At 32.0% G+C, this 23,188-nt stretch overlaps 1 pseudogene; it reads left to right on the top strand.

The window, feature by feature from the left end:
• Positions 1–770: 770 nt before the first annotated feature.
• Positions 771–22,901, top strand: LOC107261754 (annotated as a pseudogene).
• Positions 22,902–23,188: the final 287 nt, after the last annotated feature.

The raw sequence follows: 23,188 nt of genomic DNA, 5'->3' as shown, positions 1-23,188 counted from the left end.
ATTACAGTACCAAACTTAATTTCTAATCACCACAAACTTAAAGAAGTGGACCTCATGTCTGCAAGAGCCGCATACTATAATTGCTTTCAATCTCAACGCCTATGTATTTGCCATTATTGTTTGGCTTAGTTTGATCAGTATGTTATAGAAATTGGGATAATTATAAGAATAGTTGCTGAGTTTTGTATTTAATTTTATTTTATTTACAAAATTTTACATTATTTTAATTAATTTTAATTGTATTTCAATTTAATCACTTTATAAATGAAAGACTAATATGTGATAAAAATTACCAATAATTAGAATGACATGTCAATTTGTTATTGGCAAAGTGATTAAATTATAATTAAAATTAAAATTAAATGACTGAAATTAAATAAATTAAAATAAAACTAAATACACAATTTAGTAATCATTTATATTAATTTTTTATATAAAAATTATAATATAATTATCGCAATACGATGTGTTTTGCATAGGAAAATCTCTTTGTCAAAATTAATTAATTATTTTTATAAGTTTTTAATTTTATGGTATTATTTTTTTATTGAGTATCCAGATCAAATCAATGGATTTTAATGGCATTTGTGAAATAAAAAAAAGTTGGAATAATATCTCTTTCCTGAAAATGAGGAATTTCACAAAAGTCTCCTATTTGAGTTTGTAGATTCTCTCATTTCAAGGGTTTTGGATGCATAGAATATTTTAAAAAAATCTGTAGATTTTTTTCCGTTTCTATTTTAAAAAAATAATGAATTTTCATAAAATTTATGGATGCTGTGAAATTTCAGAAATGTTTTTTATTTAAAAAAAAAGTATTATGCGTTTTCTTAAAAGACATATCATGTGTTTCTCTTTTTTAATATTATAAATATTAATAAAAAATAAACTTTTTTAAATTAAATATTTTTAAATAATTTAGTATTTATATTTTATAATCATAATGAATTATTAGAATATATATTTTTAATCAAATTTAAATAAATTTATAAACTCCATAATGTAATATTAACTGTCATATTTCTTGTAGAATCGTATCTTAGGGACAGACTAAGATCAAGAGCCTGATTCCAATGTCTACATAATTGTCATCATGGGATTTAAGACCCCTATCAATCCGGATGTTATTAAAGCTAACTTGGCTAACACTTTCCTTAAGCATCCGGCGTGATATGTACTTACGTCTTTCAGTTTTTAAAAATATGCATTTTCATTTTTTTTATACCGTTTATTACAATTATAAATATTTTTGTTAGCAGTATGTTAATTTTAATCTTTCCGTTAGTAATATGTTAGTTTAATAAATTTTAAACTGGTCAAAGTATTTATACCGTTCAATATAATTGTAATAGTCTTTTTATTAGTAGACTCTTAGTTTTAGTCTTTTATGGTAGTTTAATGAACTTTGAGTTTTAGTCTTTTCATTAATAGTCTGGTAGTTTAATGAACTTTGTGCTGGTCAAAGTATTGAGATATCCTATTTTATTAATTTAGAATGATATTTTTAGAGTATATATTAATTTGAAATTTATTTTAAAATGGGAAAGTTTTCACTTAAATTAGGGGAAAAGATATAGTACTTTATTTTCTTTCATCTAAAAAATAAAATTTCATATTAAAAGGGAACAAAATTTGCAGAATTAAATAATTTTTATTATTCTTTTCAGTAATTTCAGTTTCACAAAATACTTTCAAAGTACATGTCATGCCAAACCTAAGAGGGACTTATAAATTCCCCCAGGAAAAAATAATAACTAAAGAAGGCTCTTTTGGCTTACATATTATTATTATTATTATTGCTTCCAGGGATCTTCCTTTTCATATTATTTTATATAATAATCAAGTAGATAACAAGATGGAAGGCTAAAAAAATAAAATGATATCTAAAACCAAGCCAAAGTTTATCGGAGTAAATTAAAAGTAATTTACAGTTCCATGCATATTCAATAGCCTTATGAGAAACTTCTAGAAGAGCCTTCTATTAGAGTAGGTGCATTTTCTTGAAGGTATTATTTATATATATGTTTCCTTAAGTATTATTAGCTGTAAATAATTAGAATTTAGGCTATAATACTGCTCTACTAATTACCTAGATGATTCTCTACTAATTTTTCTCCTTTATTATAGGCCTTTGTATCTGTATAAATTCCTATACTTGCAGTGCGATGGAATAAGAATTTTTTCTCTTCTCTTTCATAATTTAGCTCTTATTTTTCTTCATGGTATCAAAGCTAATACTGATCATTGAATTCAAAAATCATCAATCATCATGGATGACAAAAATACATCAAAGAATTCAATATCGAATTCTCCATCGAAATTGAAGTTTGAACATGATTCATCTTCTCCTTATTTCCTAAATTCATATGATAATTCATGTACAATTCTTGTTTCTTGTCTTCTCAAAGGTGAGAATTATCCAACATGGAGACGTGCTACGATGAATGCTTTATGAGCCAAAAATAAGTTATGTTTTGTTGATGGCTCTTTGTCCAAACCAAATGTGAGTAGTCAAGAAATTCAAGCTTGGGAAAAATATAACTCAATGGTTATTTCTTGGATTTTTAATGCCTTGGCTTTAGAATTTCAAGATAGTGTTGCATATGTAGATACAACCTATGAAATGTAGGGAGATTTGCAAAACGCTTCTCTTAAGGAAATGTTCCATGCATCCATGAGTTAAAAAGAGAAATTTGTTTAGCTCAACAGAAAAATCTTACTATGGTAGCCTACTATCCCTTCATGTACATGTGGTGCTGCAAAAGAAATCTTGGCAGAACGGGAAAATGATAAAGTTCATCAATTTCTCATGGGGTTGCATGATCACTACGAAATCATTCGATCTCAGATATTAAACATGGAGCCTTTTCCTTCAATCAACAAGGTTTATGCTTTTGTGATGAAAGAATAAAAGCAACTAGCCATTGCTTCAATTGGCCGTGATCGTTCAACAGAGGCAGCAGCTTTTCTTGTCAGACCATTTAATAATCAAATAAGAGAATTTGCAGGAGAGCAACAAAAAGGGATTCAACAAGGACGGATGAACAAATCAAAATGCACATACTGCAATAAATCTGGGCATACTAAAGAAAAGTGTTTTAAGCTTGTTGGATTTCCTCCGAATTGGCAAAATAAACCAAAAACATCCAGAGGGAAGACATAATTTGTGTCATCCAATAATGCCATTGCAAGTCCAAATCAGCCTATGGGTAAAAGTTTTAGTCTCACTCAAGAACAATATGAACAACTGATATCCTTGTTGCCCTTTGCTAGTCATAATGTAGCAAATTTTGTTGGTAAAGTCTCTCAGTCTCATGATAATTCAGATTGGATCTTAGATAGCGGTGCCTCTGAATATCTTATATGTGATGCACCCTTTCTATTTAATATGAAATCTTCTTGCTCTTTACTTGTCAGATTACCAAATGGGACAATTATTCTTGTGCACTCCATTGGCCAAATTAAATTATCAAATATAATTTTTAAGTCATGTTCTTTACATACCCTCTTTCAAATGTAATCTTCTTTCAATAAGTAGACTGATAAGAGCTCTTCAATGTTCAGTTATATTTTTTCCAACCTTTTGTGTGTTGCAGGATCTCAAATCAAAGAAACTGATTGGAATGGGTGAATTACGTGATGGCTTATACTACTTTCGTGGGCTTCAATTACCTTTTGCTGCAATTGCATCTCTTTCTTCCTCATCCACCTTATGGCATGAGCGGTTAGGTCATCTTTCATTTTGATCGATTGTCATTAATTTCTGAATTATCTAGTTTATCTTTTAAAAATTCAAACAAATTTGTGATGTGTGTCATCGAGCTAAACAAACTCGTAATATTTTTCCTTTGAGCAATAATAAATCTGTTTTTCCTTTTGATTTGGTTCACTGTGACATTTGGGGACCTTATTAAACCCCATCTACTTCTAGTGCTCAGTATTTTTTTACAATTATAGATGATTTCATAAGATGTACTTGGGTTTTCCTTCTCAAACATAAGTCAGAAGCATAAAAATTCTTCATTCAATTTTATGCTATGGTTTTAACTCAATTTAGTCATAGTATCAAACAAGTTAGGAGTGATAATGGTCTAGAGTTTACTGCTGGTTCCATGTCTAATTTCTTTTGTCTTAAGGGTATTTTGCATAAAACATTTTGTGTTGACACCCCGCAACAAAATGGAATAGTAGAGCAAAAGCATCGTCACTTGTTAGAAGTTGCTCATACTCTTCGATTCCAAGCAAATTTACCAATCAAATTTGGAGTGAATGTGTTTTGACAACAGCTTATTTAATAAATTATACTCCTACACCTAAATTATCAGGTAAAAGTCCCTATGAGATGTTATTTTCAAAACAACCATCATATTCTCATTTACGTGTCTTTGGTTGCTTGTGTTATATACATGATAAAAATCGATCAAAAAATAAGTTTGCACCTCGTTCTAAGCCATGTACTTTTATTGGTTACCATATGGGACAAAAGGGATATAATTTTTACATCAAGAGATGTAATGTTTTATGAAAATCAATTTCCTTTCCTCTCCATAACCCTCTAATAGAGCTAAATGTTGTTGTTCCACTGTCGATCCCTGATTCTTTAAAAATACCAATTGCTGAGCCTCCATGTCACGACTCTCCAAGTTCATCTCTTTAAACTAATCTTGATAATAATATTACCATACATGAATCCATTGATTCAAACCATGAAACTTCATCTCAAGACTCACCTGCAGCAATCTCTAGCGAACAACCAAATTTATCAGAAAACCTATCACGGCCTTAAAGAGCTTGCCGTCCTCCCTCTTGCTTAAATGATTATGTGTACCAGCTCCTTGGAGTAGATAAGTTATCACACCCTATATCCAATGCAGTTTCGTCAAGTACTCCTTGTCTAATGTCAAGTTATTTATCTTATTCGCGTTTTGTTCCATCTTATCAAGCCTTTCTTGCTAATGTTTTTATTGCTAGTGAACCTAAATCTTTTTCCAAGGCTGTCAAAGACCCAAAATGGTATGAGGCTATGAAATAAGAAATTTCAGCTCTAGAACATAATCAAACTTAGAGCTTAATGCCATTACCCTCACAAAAGAAACCAGTTGGTTCTCGTTGGGTACACAAAATAAAACACAAATCAGATGGCTCTATTGAGCATTGCAAAGCGCATTTGGTTACCCAAGGATATACACAGATTGAAGGATTAGATTATACTGATACCTTTGCCCTTGTTGTAAAATTAAGTACCATTAGATGCTTATTAGCTATTGCAACTGCCAAAAATTGGGAGTTACATCAATTGGACGTGAATAATGCTTTTCTTCATGGTAACTTGTATGAAGAAATCTATATGTCTCCTCCCCCAGGCTATCTCGCACCAAATGATTCTCGTGTATGTCAACTTCACAAATCTTTATATAGCTAAAGCAGGCACCTCGACAATGGTTTGAAAAATTCTCCTTATCATTAAGGAAATTTGGCTTTATACAATCTCACCATGAACATTCACTTTTTATATTGATTGAAGGTACTTCTTTCCTTGCTCTCCTTATTTATGTTGACGATATGGTTATTGCTAGGAATGACAATTTTTAGATTCAAAAGCTCAAGAATTATCTATATACATGCTTCTCAATAAAGGATCTTTGTACTCTCAAGTATTTTCTTGGCTTGGAACTTGCTCGTTCTCCTCAAGGGATATCTCTTTGTCAACACAAATACACTCTTGATCTCTTGAAAGAAACTGGGATGTCTGGTAGTAAACCGGTTGCTTTTCCCATTCCTCAACAACATAGATTGTCTTCAGGTTGTGGTGAACTATTAAAGGACTCAAGTCAATATCGTCGCCTGATTGGGCGTCTCATTTATCTTACTATTTATCGGCCCGACATTACTTATGCGGTACAACTTCTCAGTCAATTTATGCAAAATCCTTATCAATCTCAGCTTGATGTTGCTTATCATATTCTTCGATATTTGAAGAGTTCTCCTGGTCAAGGTCTTTTTCTTCCTTCAAATAATGATTTTCGCATCAAAGCTTATTGTGATGCCGACTGGGCAAGATATCCCATGACTCGATGATCTATTACAGGTCATTACATTTTTCTTGATGCTGCTCCTATCTCTTGGAAATCAAAGAAACAACCGACAGTCTCCCGATGCTTTTATCGTTACATGGTCTACTTGGCGATCTTTCTTTATCACACTCTCAACCAATGCTTTTACATTGTGACAATCAATCTGCATTAAAGCATTGCTGCTAATCCTGTCTTCCATGACCGCACTAAACACATTGAAATTGACTGTCATTTCATCCGTGAACATATACAATATGGCATAATTTCTACACAATATGTTTCAATTGAATTCCAATTAGCAAATATCTTGACTAAAGCATTGGGATGTGACCGCTTTCATTTTCTTCTTCGCAAGTTGGGCATTCAAGATCTTCATGCTCTAACTTGAGGGGGGATCTTGAAGATATTATTTGTATATATGTTTCCTTATGTATTATTAGCTGCAAATAACTAGAATTTAGGCTATAATTCTGCTCTATTAATTAGCTAGATGGTTCTCTACTAGTTTTTCTTCTTAATTATAGGCCTCTGTACCTGTATAAATTTCTATAATTGCAGTATGATGGATTAAGGATTTTTTCTCTTCTCCTTCATAATTTAGCTCTTATTTTTCTTCATTGAGCTTCCATGAACTAACTAATAAGTTGCAGGTTGTGGACAAGAAAAATGGAGGAGACATGAAAATGGGTGAAAACAAAGATAAACTTGGACAACCATTTGAAAGTTCCAAGCCTTAATCCATAAATGGATTCTCCTGATAAGTTTGTGGAAGATTACTGATAGATCATAAATAGTTATACTTATTGTATTAAATTCCTTTACATTTTGATTGGATAATGTGCTTAATTGTGGAAATTGTGTTCATTCTGATCTAAGTGGTGAAATATCAAGGATTGAGTAGAATTCAGCCTAAAGACATATTTTAAAGCATCACTTGTCAAAAACCAAGTCTTTTGGAGGAAGAGAAAAAATTTGGGCAGAAGATCATTTTCAATAAGGCGTGACCACGCCTTACAATCCGTAAGCTGCTGAAACCTGTAGAAGAGAGCTTTGAATTTTAAGATAAATTCGCGGTGGACCAACTTCTATATAATTTCCTCTCTTTTTGGAAGTGCTGGATAAAGAGAACTTTCTCCCATGTATTTAAGATTTTAATTTATTTAGATTACTCTTTATCTTATCCTTCCTTATAGGGATAAAATCATATAGGAAGTTTATTTCTTTTTGATAAAGATTCTCTTATTAGGGTTTAGGTTTAACTTCCTATATAAGGAGGCTAGTTCTACCAAGTAAAGGACAGTTGAGTACTTTGAAATTATTATTTTTCTTCTATCTTCTTCTATTCTTTTCTTGTGAATTCTTACTCTACCATGTGTGGCTAAGTTTTTAGTTTCTAATTCAAAAGTGAATAAATTCTAATTGTGATTTTGTGAGGCTTTATGCTTAACAGAATTCTTCTTTAATTCAAGTATTCTTTATTTTTTTTTTTTATTATTTATGAATTTTTGATATTGATTGAACTGACGACTCAACTTTGATATTGATTTTTCTATTGCTAAACTTTGAGTTTGTGATCCGTAATTATCATGAACGATTGACACAAGTAGCAAAGAGCTGGCTCATGTGTGTGTGATTGCGGCTTTTTCGAATTACATAGCTTGCATGATAGGCTCTAGGAAAATAAAGAAACAAGGTTAATTCAATTGCAGTTATCTCAATTAATTAATGTTGGTTTAGTCATTCTCATTATTCTTAATGCTATCATTGAGTTGATATGGAACGTTATCGTGCCCAGTTGACTAATGGTAAGTTTTGATTTGGATGCTGGGTTTGAGTCAATTATATTAGGAGAATTACACTTGTTGCGGCTTTTCCGAATAAGTAGACTAAGTACTTAAATAGAAAAATTGATATTTTAGCCTATGATCATGATTACAATTGGATGGAATTAACACTCTTGAATTGAAAATTTGTTAAGATTGATTTTTATTTACTTTAATATTCAGCCTTCTTTATTTTCTGCTATTTATAATTTTGATTCAAACATTCAAAATCCCCCCGTTTTTATTTTACCTTGAGAAGCTATCCACATTGGTTTCCTTAGAATTCGACCTGGTTTCACTATCTCTACAAGTTAGTTTAGGAAAATCAGTGATTTATTTTGAAGGGCTTCGACAACCCGTTCAAATTTGGCGCCGTTGCCGGGGATCCTATTTTAGTTTCTCATTGTTTAATTTATTTGTTTATGACCCATTCTTCTCAAGATATTGATTTGTAGTTTAATCCTGAAATTGAGAAGACAACGCGTCGATTAAGAAAGGAGAATAGGCAAAAAAAAAGTTATCTCCTAGAGGAATTGGAGATAGATTTGGCTATTGGTGACACATCTATTTTTCAAGAAATTGCAGAAAATATGGCGAATAGAATTCTCAAAGAGCTAGCCGCTTCGGATTTGAATCAACAGCCTTTATGCATTACATTTCCTAATATTGCAGTTGATTTTGAATTAAAATCTAGCTTAATTCACTTACTCCCTTCTTTTCATGGATGTGAAGATCCTTATAAACACTTGAAAAAATTCCATATTGTCTGCTCCAGAATGAAGCCACATGGTGTGACCGAAGAGCAAATAAATCTTATAGCTTTTTTTTTTTGTAGGATAAAACAAAAGATTGGCTCTATTATCTACCCTCCGGTTCAATAACAACATGGAATGAGATAAAAAGATTATTCTTAGATAAGTTCGTCCCTGCAACAAGAGCTGCCAACATCAAAAAAGAAATTTGTGGCATAACACAGTTCACTGAAAAAACATTGTATGAGTATTGGGAAAGGTTCAAGCAACTATGTGTTAGCTGCCCCTATCATCAAATTTCTCAGCAACTCTTAATCCAACACTTCTATGAAGGATTATTACCAATGGATAGGAGTATGATTGATGCAGCAAGTGGTGGTGCTTTGGTAGACAAGACACCTGAAGAAGCCAAGCAATTGATTTCAAACATGACTGAAAATTCTCAATAATTTAGTGCAAAAGCTGATGGAGCTACAAGGCGAGTTAATGAGGTAAGCACTAAAAATTTTGAAAATTAAATTTCTGATTTAACTGCTTTGGTTCGTCACATGGCTGTAGGACAATTGCAAATGGCAAAAGTTTGTGGAATATGCTTAGTTTAAGGACATCCCACCGATATGTGCTCAACATTGCAACAAGACTCGATGCAAGAGGCTAATGCTTTAGGCGGATTTACTGGTCAACCTCAAAGGAAGTATGACCATTTTTCCAATCATTATAATCCTAAATGGAGAGATCACCCAAATTTGAGCTATGGAAACCAAGGAGGATAACAAATTTATCCTTCCCAGAATTTCATTAGACCACCTTAAGTTCTCCAAAAACCTCAAGCTTCAAATTCAGGTATATCTTTGGAAGATATTGTTAAAAATCTTGCTAACAATGCTCTTCAATTTCAACAGGAAACAAGGTCAAGCATTCAGAATTTAGGCAATCAAATTACTCAATTAGTTACGTCGGTTAGTAAATTGGAGGCTCAAAATTCTAGAAAACTACCTTCACAACCAGAGATAAATTCAAAGGAGAATGTTAGTGCAATTTTTCTAAGAAGTGGAAAGGAGATTTCTTCAGGGTCGATTCCACTTAAGAAAAGTGAACCGAGCAAGAAAAAGAAAGAAGAAGCTTCCTCTAAAGCATCACGTGGGGTAAAGTTCGATCATCCTCTATCTCTTTCATCTCACACTCCATTACCTCTTTTTTCTAGCAGATTAGCTAAGCCAAAAGAAGATGAGCAAGAAAATGAGATCTTGTATACATTTAGGAAGATGGAGATAAATATTCCATTATTGGATGCTATCAAGCAATTTCCTAAATATGCAAAGTTCTTGAAAAAATTGTGCACATACAAAAGAATGATAAAGGAAAAGGAGAAAGTGGTGGTAAGTAAAAATATGTCAGCTATATTGCAAAAGAATATGCGAGAAAAATGCAAGGATCCAAGTATGTTTTCATTACCTTGTGTTATTGGTAATACGAAAATTGAGCGTGCCATGTTAGATTTAGGAGCTTCTATTAATGTCATGCCATTTTCTATTTATCAAGAATTTGAACTAGATAACTTGCAAAAGACTGGTGTAGTTATTCAATTAGCTGATCATTCTTATATTCATCCCCTTGGAGTTGTTGAAGATGTTTTGGTGCAGGTTAATGAGCTCATATTTCCTGTCGACTTTTATATTTTTGGAAATGGATGGTAATTTCTCATCAAAATCAGCTTTGATTTTATTAGGACGACCATCCATGAAAACTACTAAGACAAAGATTAATGTAGATGAGGGTACTCTCTCCGTAGAATTTGATGAAGAGATTATTAAATTTAATATTTTTGATGCAATAAAATATCCTAATAATGTACATTCTCTTTGCCATATTGATGTAATTGATCTAACTGTGCAGGAAGTATTTGCAAAAGAAAGTGTTAGTGATGAGCAAGAATTAGATGCACAATCTAATTTAGAAGGAATTGATTATGAGATTGGTCAGAAAGTATTATTATATAATTCTCGATTGAAGCTTATGCCCGATAAATTTCGTTCTCGATGGATCTGTCCATTTGTTGTCACTAATATATTTTTCTATGGTGCAGTGGAAATCAAAAGCTTGGATTCAGATAAAATTTTAAAAGTGAATGGTCATAGATTGAAGATCTTCCATGAGGGTGAAATTGCTCCATGTCTCATTAGTTTTTCTTTGGATCACCTCACTTATTTGGATGACTCAAATGTTTCACCATTCCGTCGAGCATAACAACATTAAACAATTGCGCTATTGGGAGGCAACCCAAATGCTTTCTTTATTTTTATTTATACTTTTTATTTTCTTTCACTTAACTTATTTTATTTTCTAATATTTTTTTAATGAAGAAGTTCAATTTTTTTTATGGCAGGAGACTAATTTCGATAAGGCATGACCATGCCTTTTTACAGCTCTCCCAGAAGCATTAACTGAATTTTTTACAGAAGCTCGTTTCTTATAAGGCGTGACCACGCCTTGTTTCAAAACATCATCTGTTTTGTTTTGACGTCTGTACTTAATTTTACAGAAGCTCATTTATTATAAGGCGTGACCATGCTTTGATTCAAAACATCTTCTGCGCTTAATTTTACAGAAGCTCATTTCTTATAAGGTGTGACCATGCCTTATTTCAAAATATCTTCTGATTCATTTCGACTTCTCTACTTTATTTTATTTATTTATTTATTTTTCTTATTTATTTATTATGGAACCAAAAAAAAAGAAGAAAAAAGAAAGTTTTATTTTATAGTAGCCACCAACGTCTTATTTTCTTTTGCAACAGCCATCACCAAAACTTTCTATTTTCACTGGGCAGTTCTACCTCCTTTCCCACCATCACCATTGACTATTCAGTCCGAGTTGCTCGCAAATCAGGGAAATTTCATATTTCTTTTCATTTCTTTTGTGAGCCATTTCTTTTTGATATATTGAGGATAATGTATAGTTTAGGCATGGGGGAGGAATATGATAATTACATGATTTTCTTTTCTTTTTGAAAATATTTTTTTTATGCTTAAAATTAGGTATGCTTTAATTCATATGTGCTAATTCTTCTTTTGCAAATTTGAGTTTTGTTTTGATAACCTAGAATACCATGTAAGTTAGAGATACATTTTTGGTTTGAGTTTTAATGCATAAAAGGGATAAGCATGATTAGTGTTTTTTTAAAATTATCTGATGGTATCTCATTAGTTTATTGATTGAAAAATGCGCAAGACTTGATAAAAATTTGAACATTCAAGTGAACTTTTGAGCCAAAGAGCAATTCATTATATTTTGCTCTAATTTTTTGTTGAGTGTTTTCAAACTTAGTATGATTATTCTAGAACTTGCTTGCGGATGCATGTTGAGACCACATATTTGGATTGATGCTTTAATATGAAAAGAGCAATTAGGATTAACCTATTCTTAGACTCTTAAAATACCTATCCTGTTGATTTCCCTTTCTGTTAGCCACTTTGAGCCTATTTTCCATTTTTTTCTTATTTTTAACACATGTTGTTTAACCCAAGACCTTTCTTTTGCTATCTCTATTTTTCTACCCTTGTCAAGACAAGAAGGGAAGTGTTGCATGGTACAAATGAAACAAAAAAAGACAAAAAAAGAAAAGAAAAGGAGAAAACAAAAAGGGAAAAGAAAAAAAATTGATATTTATTCCTTTCATGATAGAGGATAATTAAAGAAGTATTCATCAAATATATTGAATTGAATCGTTACATGTTATTTCTCCAAAGTCTTTAATGCTAATATAATATGTGGGAATAAATTTTAAAGTTTTTATAGTGTGTTTTATGGTTATGTGGCATAGTTATCATGCAGGTAACTAACCTTTTTGTCTTGATTGTGAAACACTTTAATTTTTTCCTTTTATCATACCCTTTCCTGAGCCCCATTACAACCCTTATAAAGTCCCTTTGATTTTTGCATCTAATTCATGTGTAGTGGTGGAGACATGATTCAATAGCAAGCTTATAATAATAACATGCTATGTTTTGATTCTGAGAGTAAATGCATCCTAAACACTTTGAGAGTATTTAGTGAAACCATGTTAGGGTGTTAAGTCTTGTTGCTTTGATTTTAATAAATTAGTGAGATACTTGTTCTTTTTATAAAATTTATCCTATAAGTGCTACTCTTTTGATTGTCATTATTATTCAACTCATTGATATATGTTTAACTTACTTAATATTTGTGGATATTAAAAGAGATGAAAAGGAAATAGAGAGGAGAATTGGTATGTTGAATTGAGGTATGCTTGAGGACAAGCATAAATCAGGTGTGGAGGAATTTGATAGATCATAAATAGTTATACTTATTGTGTTTAATTCCCTTACATTTTGATTGGATAATGTGCTTAATTGTGGAAATTATGTTTATTCTGATCTAAGTGGTGAAATATCAAGGATTGAATAGAATTCAGCCTAAAGACATATTTTAAAGCATCACTTGTCAAAAACCAAGTCTTTTGGAGGAAGAGCAAAAATTTGGGCAGAAAATCATTTTTAATAAGGCGTAACCACGCCTTACAATCCGTAAGCTGCTGAAACCTGCAGTAGAGAGCTTCAAATTTTTTAAGATAAATTTGTAGTGGACCTACTTCTATATAATTTCCTCTCTTTTTGGAAGTGCTAGATAAAGAGAACTTTCTCCCATGTATTTAGGATTTTAATTTATTTAGATTACTCTTTATCTTATCCTTCTTTATAGGGATAAGATTGTATAGAAAGTTTATTTTTTTTATAAGGATTCTCTTATTAGGGTTTAGGTTTAACTTCCTATATAAGGAAGCTAGTTTTACCAAGTAAAGGATGGCTGAGTACTTTGAGATTATTATTTTTCTTCTGTCTTCTTCTATTCTTTTCTTGTGAATTCTTACTCCACCATGTGTGGCTAAGTTTTTAGTTTCTAATTCAAGAGTAAATAAATTCCAATTGTGATTTTGTGAGGCTTTATGATTAACAGGATTCTTCTTTAATTCAAGTATTCTTTATTTCTTATTTTTATTATTTATGAATTTTTGATATTGATTGAACTGACGACTCAATTTTTATTGCTAAACTTTGAGTTTGTGATCTGTAATTGTCATGATCGATTGACACAAGTAGCAAGGAGCTGGCTCATGTGTGTGTGATTGCGGCTTTTTCGAATTACATAGCTTGCATGATAGGCTTTAGGGAAATAAAGGAACAAGGTTAATTCAATTGCAGTTATCTCAATTAATTAATGTTAGTTTAGTCATTCTCGTTATTCTTAATGCTATCATTGAATTGATATGGAATTTTTATCGTGCCCAGTTGACTAATGGTAAGTTTTGATTTGGATGCTAGGTTTAAGTCAATTATTTTAGGAGAATTACACTTGTTGCTGCTTTTCCGAATAAGTAGACTAAGTACTTGAATAGAAAAATTGATATTTTAGCCTATGATCATGATTACAATTGGATGGAATTAACACTCTCGAATTGAAAATTTGTTAAGATTGATTTTTATTTACTTTAATATTCAGCCTTCATTATTTTCTGCTATTTATAATTTTGATTCAAATATTCAAAATCTCCCCGTTTTTATTTTACCTTGAGAAGCTATCCACATTGGTTCCCTTAGGATTCGACCTAGTTTACTATCTCTACAAGTTAGTTTAGGAAAATCAGTAATTTATTTTGAAGGGCTTCGACACCCGTTCAATTACATCTCAAATCTCAGCAAAACCACAATGAGCAATTCCATACCAATGTGGGACGTTCATCTTCTTAATGTTAAAACATCTGAAGCTGAATCCACTGGCATTCTTCGTGTCCACCATTCCATTGGGGATGACACTTCTCTTATTTCACTGTTACTTTCTTGCACCCGCAAAGTATCGTATCCTAATGCACTTCCATCCATCCCAACCCTAAAGAAAAGGAACATGATTAATGATAGCAAGACTACAGGATGGTTATGGCAATATTTAGTCAAGTTATGGATTCTAGTATTGCTGTATTGGAATACTATTGTTGATGTCGTAATGTTTATGGTGACCACCTCTTCTTAGAGGATACAAATTCCAATTAGAGGCATGTTGAAGAATGGATTGAGTGGTAGAAGGTTTGTTCATAGAACAATCTCTTTGGATGATGTAAAGCAGGTGAAGAATGCCATGGGCACAGTAAGTTGGTTTATATCTTTTCCTTCATTAATTCCAACGAGACATTTATTTGAGGTTTTTCTTTCCAATTTTCTTTTGAAACTGACTTGGTTTAATTATATAATATATAATAATTATGGATATTAAATTTTTTAATCAGTAATTAAAAGGGAAGATTAATAATCAAATTACACTATTTACTTCTTGATATTTAAAATCATATTCTTTCATTTTATAATTTTATACTAAAAAATCTTTCTATTAAAATTTCATTAAATAGGTGTGATTAAATCCTATTTACTTCCTAATTTCTAATATAATATATAAACCCTCCTTATATTTTAATTATTGCACTAAAATCATATTGCAATTTGATAAAACTAATTGTTAATCTCTCCGCCTAAAATCAAACATAGTCAACAGACTAAATTGATGAGAATTTATAATTTGACCCTTAAACATTTAATACTAACAGTTATATAAATCATTAATCTTTGAACTAAATTTAGGATCACCTATCATTACTGGTTTGGTAAACCTTTAGTTTTGCCATTTTTGTTTCCATAGACAATCAACGATATGATCGTGGGAGTCGCATAAGCTGACTTCTCTCAGTATCTGAACAAAAAGTACATAAATTTCTAGATTCTAAATATATGGCTTAAATACATAAAAATATATATCTATTTGCATTAATTTTTATTCTATTCTTTAGGAACTGATATTCTATTTCATACGTTATTCCATTCTAGGAACCAAACATGGTCTAAGAATGTATTAGATTCATAAATGGGAGAGAATTTCATGTCATGAGATGTTCCATGCAAATAGTTGTCATGTAAGGCATAAATCACAATAAATATCATATGTATGATAGGTAACGACCAGAAGCAAACAGATGATACAGCAAAAGAGAACAACAATCTTCCCATGCAAAATGGGGAAACCATATAGGTTATGTCTTATTCCCCTTCCGAATTGCATTAAGGGATGATGACCCATTGGAATATATTGGTGATGCTAAGGTTACAAGCCAGAGGAAGAAAGCTACTCTTAAATCATGGCTGAATAAATGGTAAAAGAATAATACAAGTGAGGCTATATATATACAATTGTTACTTGCTCCCTACTCTTATACAAGAATAAAGAATATTGCCAGCTCATAGTCATGCCAGCAAAAGCAAAAAAATAAAATAACAGAATTTGCAGTATAATCATAGGGAGGCTGCTGTTGTATAACAAACTTGCCATAAGAGAGGTGTAAGGTGACAGAGAATAAAACAATAATTTTACACCCCCTCCTCAAGTTGCAGTTTGGTGGACATCAAACAAACCAAACTTTGATACTAGTTTATTGAGTTGAGGAGCATAAAGTGGTTGAATGAAACTTTCTTTAAACTGGTTCCTGACAAGATGACAATCTATATCCAAATGTTTAGTGCGTTCATGGAACACTGGATGTTCAGTAATGTGAATGGCAGCCCTGTTGTCATACCAGAGAGGAATGGGACATTGAAGCTCAATTTTGAATTCTCTCAAGATATAAGAAATTCATTGTAACTCACAAATAGTTGCAGCAAGACTTCGATACTCTGCCTCTACTGAAGACCTTGAAACTGTTGTTTGCTTCTTGGTTTTCGAAGAAATAAGGGCTGATCCTAAGAAGATGCAAAAACCAGTAAGAGATTTGCGAGATTCAATGCATGCAACCCAGTATGCATCATTGAATGCTTGCAATTGAAGATCACTATGATTAGGATATAAAAATCCATTTGAAGGACAATCCTTAAGGTATCTTAAAAGATACAATGCAGCTTTCCAATGAGAATCACATGGCAAGTTGACAAATTGACTTAGTTGTTGAACAGAATAGCTGATGTCAGGTTTGCTTATGTTCAAGTAAAGAAGTCTTCCAATTAACCTCTTTTACTTTTCTGGTTCAGAAAGAGGAGTTCCTTTGTTAGCTTCTAATTTGTGTCCCTTAGGCAATGATATTGAGGCAAGTTTAGCTCCAATAAGACCTGCATCATTAATAATATCAAGCAAATATTTTCTTTGATTGATGATAATGCCCAATGATCCTCTTGCTATCTCAAGCCCGAGGAAATATTTAACATGGCCCAAATCCTTGACTGTAAATTTTCTATCAAGGTACTCCTTAACTTCACCAATATCCTTTTCTGAGGTTCCAGAAAGAAGGATATCATCGACATAAATCAGTAAAACTGTAAAGGAATTATCATTTTTTCTAATGAAGAGATAATTATCATGAGTGGACTGGTAGAACCCAATGGCTTTAATCTTCTCGCGGAACTCAGTATTCAATTACTCAATGCTTGTTTCAACCCATATATCGACTTTCGTAGTTTGCAAACTTGATTAGTTTTTGCCTTAGTATACCCCTTTGGTGGCAACATGTAAACATCTTCCTTTAAAGAACCATGGAGAAAGGAGTTGTTTACATCCAGCTGATGTATGGGCCATGATTTCAAAGTAGCTATGGCAAGAGATATCCTGACTATCACAATTTTTGCCACAGGAGAAAAACTCTCAAAATAGTCGACCCCTTCTAATTGATGAAAGCCCTTGGCTACTAATCGAGCCTTATGCCTATCAACAGTTCCATTAGGCTTTAGCTTCAATTTAAATACACATTTCGATCCAATAGCTTTCTTTCCCTTTGGCAAGGAAGAAAGCTCCCAAGTCTCATTTTCTTCTAAGGCTTTAATCTCAAAATCCATTGCCTTAACCCAATTACTATCGGTACTGGCTTGCTTGAAAGATAATGGCTCTTGAATATTGGACATATTGGCCAAGAACGATATGTATGACTCAATCAAAATTGGTGATTTTATAAAAGGATATGTAGGTGGTGTGTGTGGTGATGAAGAGGGAATCTGCAACTAAATTTTGTTTCTGACCATAGAATCTGCGGTAATATTTGTTATATAATCCTTATGCCAGAAAGGTTTTGATTTTACCCTGGTGCTTTATTTTAAAGTTTGAAAATCTTCATTTAATTCAGGAGACAAAACTTCATTTTGTTCATTTTTTAAAACATTCTCAAGTTCATTATGAAAGTCAATTTCTAAGTCGTCAATATGATCATCATTATCCTCAGAAATCCGAGGTAAAACAATTTTGTCAAAAACTTGATTTTCTTTATCAATGGACAAAGGCAACACAGCAAAATCCTCCTTTTCTAAAACTTTTTCAAAATTTTTGAAAGGGAAAATGTTTCATAAAACTTTATATCTCTTGAAACAAGAATTTTATGATTTTCCAAATCATAGACCTTAAAAGCTTTCCATCCTGAATTGTAGCCAATAAAAACACACTTAAAAGCTTGTTCCTTAAACTTATCTTTCGTTGGTAATGTGTTTGTCATATAGCATAGACATCCAAAGGTTCTCAAATCTTCATAATTAGGGGGTTTCAAGAAAAGCTTTTCATAGGGTGATTACTCAAAATTTTCGAAGGCAGTCTGTTTATGATATGTGTGGCCATTAGAATTGAACAACCCCCAGAATTTCTTTGGGACTTTAGACTGGAACATGAGGGCTCTTGCTATTTGTAACAAGTGTTTGTATTTTCTTTCCACCACACCATTTTGTTGGGGTATGTATGGACAACTTCTTTAATGAATGACTCCCTCATTAGCAATGAGTTTCTGAAATTCTTGGTTTGTAAACTCAGTTCCATTATCACTTCTAATGGCTTTGATGTTTTTTTCCATGTTGGGTTTGAGTCATTTTGATGAATTGGGTAAAAAGGGTGGTAGTTTGAGTTTTATATGCCATAAGAAAAGTCCAAGTGGCCCTAGAATAATCATCTACGATGGTGAGAATATATCTAGCCCCTTCGATAGAAAAATGTTTGTAAGGACCCCATATATCTAGGTGAAGCAGTTGGAAAATTTAAGTAGATGTTGTTTGACTAATGGCAAAAGGATGTCTCTCCTGTCTAGACTTGTGACAAACATCACAGTTTATAAAATCTTTAAAACATTTTTAAAAAAAAACTTTAGCATGCTTCATAACATCAATTGGACAATGTTCCAATCTATTATGCCAGAGTGAAGATATGAAAGGAGTTCCATTTTCATTGACAGTTGCAATTTGATTACAAGATAAAACTGAATCATTAGGGATAAAAAGTAAGCTTCCAATCAAAACACTATTATATTCAAAATTCTTGAAACAAGTAGCATCCAAAATATATAACCTTCCTAAGGATTTCCCTATGGCCAGAACTTATTAGTCTGCAGTCTTGTAAAATGCATTTGTCAGGTGTAAAAGTAAATTTAATTTGAGCTGATTTAGCAAGCTTGTAAACTGAAATCAAGTTAAATTTGAAGCTAGGGACATGCAAGGCATCTTTCAAATGAAGTCTTTGAAACAGTTTAATGTCACCAATACTATCAACAAATTTAATAGATCCATCAGGTAGGTAAATGGGTGCAGGGGTCTTTGGGTGTTCTAGGTTTTAAAATGAGACATTTGAACCACATATATGATTCATGGCCCCCGTGTCCAATATCCAAGTTTCAGAATCCAAAAAGTCAACAGTATTATAACCATATTCAAAGCAAGTTCAGATAATGAGTAATTACCGGCAAAGTGAGCAGAGATGCTTTGTAGGCCTCCTTTTCCTTTCATGATCCTCATGACCTCTTGTTGCACAAGACTAGCTATTTCCGCTTGTCTGTCATCCCTTTCATCTGTCATGTCATCAGAATCGAGATCCACTGGTGAATCAGCCATATTAACCATAGCTTTTCCACCAGTTTTCCTTTGTTGTCCCTTAAATTCTTTGTACCAATCCGGATATCCATGCATCTTCAAACATTCTTCCTTGGTATGCCCTTTCATGCTACAATGCTCACAGGTTTGTCTTTCCTTCTCCTTCCTCCTGAAGTTATTTCGTCCCGCACCCTCTTTCTTGACAAATTTAAAATTATACTCTTTGCAAGCAATCTTATTTCATCAGCATTCATTGAAATTCACATGAAATTCCTTTAGTTTTTCTACTCTGAGAATTATAGAGTAGACTCGATTTCACACTTGGCAGTGGATCCATGACTAGAATCTGTTTTCTTATGTTGTCATAGCAGTCATTCAATCCCATAAGAAACTGCATTTGTTTGTTCATTAAGTAAAAATCGGCCATAATCTTTGCAGCTCCACAGGTATAGGGTGGTACCGGCAAAAGACAAGCAAACTCATCCCAAAGTTTCTTCAGTCGAGTACAATATATTGCTACTGAATTATTTTCCTTGGGATATTAAAGAAATGTCTCTTTGGATTTGGTACAACAGAGGTCCATTACTTTCCCCAAATCTTTCAGCCAATTCATCCCACAATTCCTTTATTGTGGTGGTATATAAAAAACCATCCATAATGTCTTTAGAAATAGAATTTAAGATCCAGGATGTTACCATGTAATTAATCCTGGACCAGAGCTCAAACTCAGCTCTGCCTTCTTCTGGTATAGTGATTCTGCCGTCAATAAAACCCAGCTTCAGTTTAGCACCTAAAGCAATCCTCATTGATCTACTCCAGGTGAGGTAGTTGTTCCCTATTAGTGGTGCAGTCACCAACACCATCCCAGGATGGTCCGAACTTTGAAGGAAATAAGGATCACCATTGTTATTGTAAGCTATCTCCTTTTCTTTGTTTGCAGACAAAGCTGCTGTGGTGGTTGTAGTTTCAGTCTCAGCCATGGTGGCTCATAAAATCACAAGCACTAGACCTTGACTTGCTCTGATACCATGAACAAATGGTAGAAGAATTTGAGGTAATAATATCTGTATATTCACTCTTGGTAAGTATACAAGTGAGGCTATATATATATACAATTGTTACTTGCTCCCTACTCCTATACAAAAATAAAGAATATTGTCAGCTCACAATTGTGCCAGCAAAAGCAAAAAAATAAAATAACAGAATTTGCAGTATAATTATAGGGAGGCTGCTGTTGTATAACAAACTTGCCAAAAGAGAGGTGCAAGGTGACAGAGAATAAAACAATAATTTTACAATGGCTAAGTTTTTCCTCAGTTTCTTTGGCTATAAGGTAAACCAGCCTATGGGTTTTTCATTAATTTTCTTTTATATCCTATCAATTTAAAAGATAAAAGCATTATATGCTTTATCTTTTACACTAAATTTCATGGAACTTAATGTGTTAAAATATTCTTAATGCACTTCTAATATACGTCATATTATTTATATTAAAAAGTTATTTCATAAGATAAGACTCTAATAAAGTCTTTATCTTTTAAATATAAAATAAAGAGTTGATTTGGCTCTGCATATTTAAAGAGCTAAACTTTATTCTCTATTTCTAATATAATTAATACTATAAATTTTTTCTATTAGCCTTAGTTAGAAAGGAAAGAAAAATAAAATTAAACCCATTAATATTTATGAAAATAAAAGCAAAATAAACACCAAACTATAAAAAGTATATTAGAATTAAATAAAAATTTTCATTTTTATGTTTAAATATTTTTAAAAATGTCAAGAATACCATTATTAAATTTAACCTTTTTATATTTTTAATTAATTTGACCACCAACTTTGTTGATAGTGATAATAATAAATAATTCTATCATTATTACTATAAGCTATGAGCAGGTAGGGAACTTTCCAACACAAACAACACTGTGGTTTTCCAATGCGCCAAGTCCTCAAGAAGAAATCTCTTATTATGATCATCCTGTGGCCTCCATTGCTCCTAGTTCCTATGGCCAACCCAATGTAAGTACCATTGATTACCCACCTATATCAGCTTCAATTCATTACTATTTTATACAATCAACTACTTCTTCTTTGAGCAAACATTTTTTATTTAATTTTCTTTTGATGCAAGGGGAAAATGAAAATTTTGTTACTAATCGCGTCCACATATGTAAGTACTAATTAATTAAGGGCATAATTACTAATTACTAATTAATAATTAAAAGAGATAATAAATAGCAATGTTAAAAAGCACAAATCAGTCACATATCCCGAATTAGAAAATGTGTTGTATGAGCGGTTTCTCCAATATCAAGAGAAAGTGAACATGACCTGAGAAATGATTTAAACTAAAGCAAAAGAGTTTCTACAGAAAATGTATGGTGATGCAGATTCAGACTTTAACTTCTCAAGTGGTTGGCTAGAGTAGTTTAAGACGAAACATGGGATTAAGTCTTATAAAAAGTTCAGTGAAAGTGGTTCAGTTGTTATGGAGAATATTGAAAATGCTTTACCTGAAATTCAAGCTAAATTGGACAAGTTTCATTAGAAGGATATTTATAATATGGATGAAACATGATTATTTTATCGTTTGCAAGCTGATCATTCACTAACTACAAAGTAATTAGAAGGACGAAAAAAGGACAAGAAAAGACTTATTGTTGCTGTTTGTTGCAATGGGAATGGTTTAGATAAAATACCTATGTGGATTATTGGTAAGTTTGCTAATCCTAGATGCTTTAAAAATGTGAATAATGGCCATCTTAATTGTCATTATCGAGCCAACAAGAAAGCATGGATGACTGAATTACTTTTTCAAGAGTTTGTTCGTTGGTTTTACAATAAAATGATCAGTAGAAATGTGCTGCTTATCATAGACAATTGCCTAGCCCATCCCAAGGTTATTGAAGGCTTGAAAAATGTTAAATTATTTTTTTGCCTCCAAATACAACATAAGAAATTCAACCATGTGATGCTGGAATTATTCGAACACTTAAGGTTTATTATTGGCGTCGTTTTTATTCTATCATTTTAGAAGGCTATGAGATGGGAGAAATAAATCTTGAAAAAATTAATGTGCTAGATGCTATCAATTTTATTAATGCTGCTTGGAATATTGATGTGAAAACAACAATTATTGCAAATTGTTTCAAACATTGCAAAATTCGATCCGAGGAAGGTATACCTCTAGAACAAGAAATTGGTGACGTTAAAGGGATTCATGAACTTGAAGAAGTTATTTCTAATCTGCACTATAGAAATGCTATGAACATTAAGCAGATTTTGAATTATTCTAGTGAAAATGAAGTTTTAATGGAATCACCAACAGATGAAGAAATTATTAAAGGAGTAATGAAGTGTGTCAGCTAATGACGATCAAGATCCAGATGATAGTAGTTTTTTACTACATGTTTCTCCAAAAGAGGCTTTTCTTGCAATGGAAACCTTGAAAAATTACTTGCTTCAACATGAGAAAAATATACCATATGTGGTCTACGCTTTCCAAAAAGTTAAAGATAAAAATTGAATTGCAAAGAAGAAACAATTGACTATAGATATATATTTTATGAAAGAATAAAATGTAAAAATAGAAGTTATCTAGAAAGTGCTTTATTTTATGAATTTATACAGTATATTTAATTTTCATATATATTTCA

The sequence above is a fragment of the Ricinus communis genome, chromosome 2 (assembly GCF_019578655.1).
Source record: "Ricinus communis isolate WT05 ecotype wild-type chromosome 2, ASM1957865v1, whole genome shotgun sequence".
NCBI lineage: Eukaryota > Viridiplantae > Streptophyta > Magnoliopsida > Malpighiales > Euphorbiaceae > Ricinus > Ricinus communis.
The sequence above is the reverse complement of the archived record's forward strand: the minus strand, read 5'-3'. Positions and strand labels throughout refer to the sequence as shown.